This window comes from Arachis ipaensis, chromosome B5 (assembly GCF_059453495.1).
Source record: "Arachis ipaensis isolate K30076 ecotype BB chromosome B5, ASM5945349v1, whole genome shotgun sequence".
Lineage (NCBI taxonomy): Eukaryota > Viridiplantae > Streptophyta > Magnoliopsida > Fabales > Fabaceae > Arachis > Arachis ipaensis.
Genome location: NC_142440.1, coordinates 6,152,376 through 6,155,003, shown reverse-complemented (window position 1 = coordinate 6,155,003; position 2,628 = coordinate 6,152,376).

The following is a 2,628-nucleotide window of genomic DNA, read 5'->3' as shown; positions in this document are numbered from 1 at the left end:
ATTAAAATTTTAATAGTATTTTTTTTTAAATATTCGTATTTAATTTTGATAATTTTTAATTTTTTTTATAAACAGAATAAATTAGGTCTATGCACCTTTTTTCTTTGGAAAAAAATGAAGAGCCAATATATGTTTTATACAATGTATACAATGGAGTTAAATTAAAATTAGAATTAAATTAGAGATAATTAATTAATTTTGAGTAGTTTTCAATTTAAAATTTGAATCAAATCATAATTCCCGTTAGTTATGGCAATTAATTAATTTTGAGTAGTTTCTCATTTAAAATTTGAATCAAATCATGATTCCCGTCAGAATCAAATTAGGATTATCTCCCTCTCTCAATACAGTGTAAACTCTTCTCTCACTCTCTTCTCGAAGCAAAAGCCGATACATCGCACCAACACTCTTTCGACTGGCGCCGTCGTCCGCACAGGCCACCGTACGTAGGGAGGACGCGCATATTGTGTGAGTCGAGCTCGCAGCATCGCAGCAACCTGGACGTCCAGCGCCTCCATCGCAGCCGGTTTGTGTCTTCTTCCTGTCGCCGCCGGATGTTCACTTTCTCTGTGAACGTGGATGGTTATTCTTGGGTGCTTAGTTGTGGACGATGATTGCTGGTTATTATTTATACACGTTCACATTGGATGTTCATTTTTGTATGATTTTGGATGTTCACTTTCTCAGTTTCCGCGGATGTTTATTCTTTGAGTAATTTAACAAGACCCAGGCAGCAGCGCTGGGATGATGCGAGCGCGGGATTCGGGGTTGCAACTCACGTCGGCGACGCTGACAGTTGCAGGTTACGGATGTTCGGTCGCGTGAGGAGTTACGAAGGTTCTTCCGGCGAGGGCGTTGGCGCGAGGAGGCGAAGCGTGACAGTTCCGGTCAGCAGGAACGGAGGCTACACCCTACACGTCGCACAGAAACAGAGCGGTAGAACACAGGTTGCTGCGCACACGGTGGGGCGGCGGAAAAAGCGGATTTTTCTGCGGAACAAACAATGAGATTTTTTGGAGGGTAGGTAATGGTGGGTGATAAAGGATTAATGTGAAAGAATTTGGGATAAATTGGGGGTAGATATCACAAAAAGCAACTAAAAATTAGGGATAATAATGTTTAATTTACATTATTAATAGGGCAATTTACATAAATAAAATGATTGAAGAAAACGTTTACGCAAATACAACATTGGCAATTTTCAGACGCAAATGCAATAAACGCAACTATATATAATCCGCTACACCCTGTAGCGGAAATTAATTGCACGTAATCTGCTGCAGGGTATCGCGGATTACGTTGAGGACTTATTTAGTCATAAACCGCTACACCCTGTAGCGGTTTATGCTCAAATGGTTGTACACTCATAATCCGCTACACCCTGTAGCGGATTATGAACAATGTGGATTGATGGGAAGATGCCTATATATACCCAACAAGTTGTGTAGAGTGTCATTTTCATTCATTCATCACTTGAGGAATAGAGAGTGAAGAGAGCTTTTTGGTGTTAGTGCATCATTCTGGAAAAATAAAAAAGAGTAAGAGGCACGGTGTGAAGTTTACAGACAGAGAACCGCTGAGTATTTTTGTCGGGTCGTCTGATACACTGTTGGATCTGAAGAGCAGTATACTGCAGAAGTTGGCCGTGGGTGGCACAAAGTGGGTGAAGAAGCTGTTCTACAAGATACTTATTGCGGTTGTGTCAACCGGCGTGCAATATGAAACGTTCGTGTTACGAACAGATGAAGATATGCGGGTGTTGTTTCATTGTCGTCAGAGTTTTCCGGAAGTGAGGATACATGAGTTGTTTGCGAAGCTGGAACATGGGATCGATAGTTCTGGTGCATCCGCTCCAAATCCCCAGTCCACCACGATGGGTGGTGCCTCCACCTCGATGCCCATCGTTGCACCTGAGTGTTTATTAGAGTATCGGCCAGCCGGTCCAGTTGGGGCATTCACCTCAACTCATCCATCTGCAGATGTAGAACATGAGGGAGAACCGGATCGGGTGAAAAATGCTATGCAAGAGGATGACTCTGATGAAGAGCCTGTTGACATTGGAGGGGACAGCGATGATGAAATTCCGACAAATCCAGGAACATGTCAACCACCGTCAAATGCCGGCACACATGAGCACTTGACGGTGGAGTGAATGAATGAATGAGAATGACACTCTCTTCACCAAAAAGCTCTCTTCACTCTCCAGAATGATGCACTAACACCAAAAAGCTCTCTACACATTGTTTTTTGGTGAATAACTTTCCAGAATGATGCATTAACACCAAAAAGCTCTCTTCACTCTCCATTCCTCAAGTGATGAATGAATGAGAATGACACTCTACACAACTTATTGGGTATATATAGACATCTTCCCATCAATCCACATTGTTCATAATCCGCTACAGGGTGTAGCGGATTATGAGTGTAGCACCATTTGAGCATAAACCGCTACAGGGTGTAGCGGTTTATGACTAAATAAGTCCTCAACGTAATCCGCGATACCCTGTAACGGATTACGTGCAATTAATTTCCGCTACAGAGTGTAGCGGATTATATATAGTTGCGTTTATTACATTTGCGTCTGAAAATTGCCAATGTTGTATTTGCGTAAACGTTTTCTTCAATCAT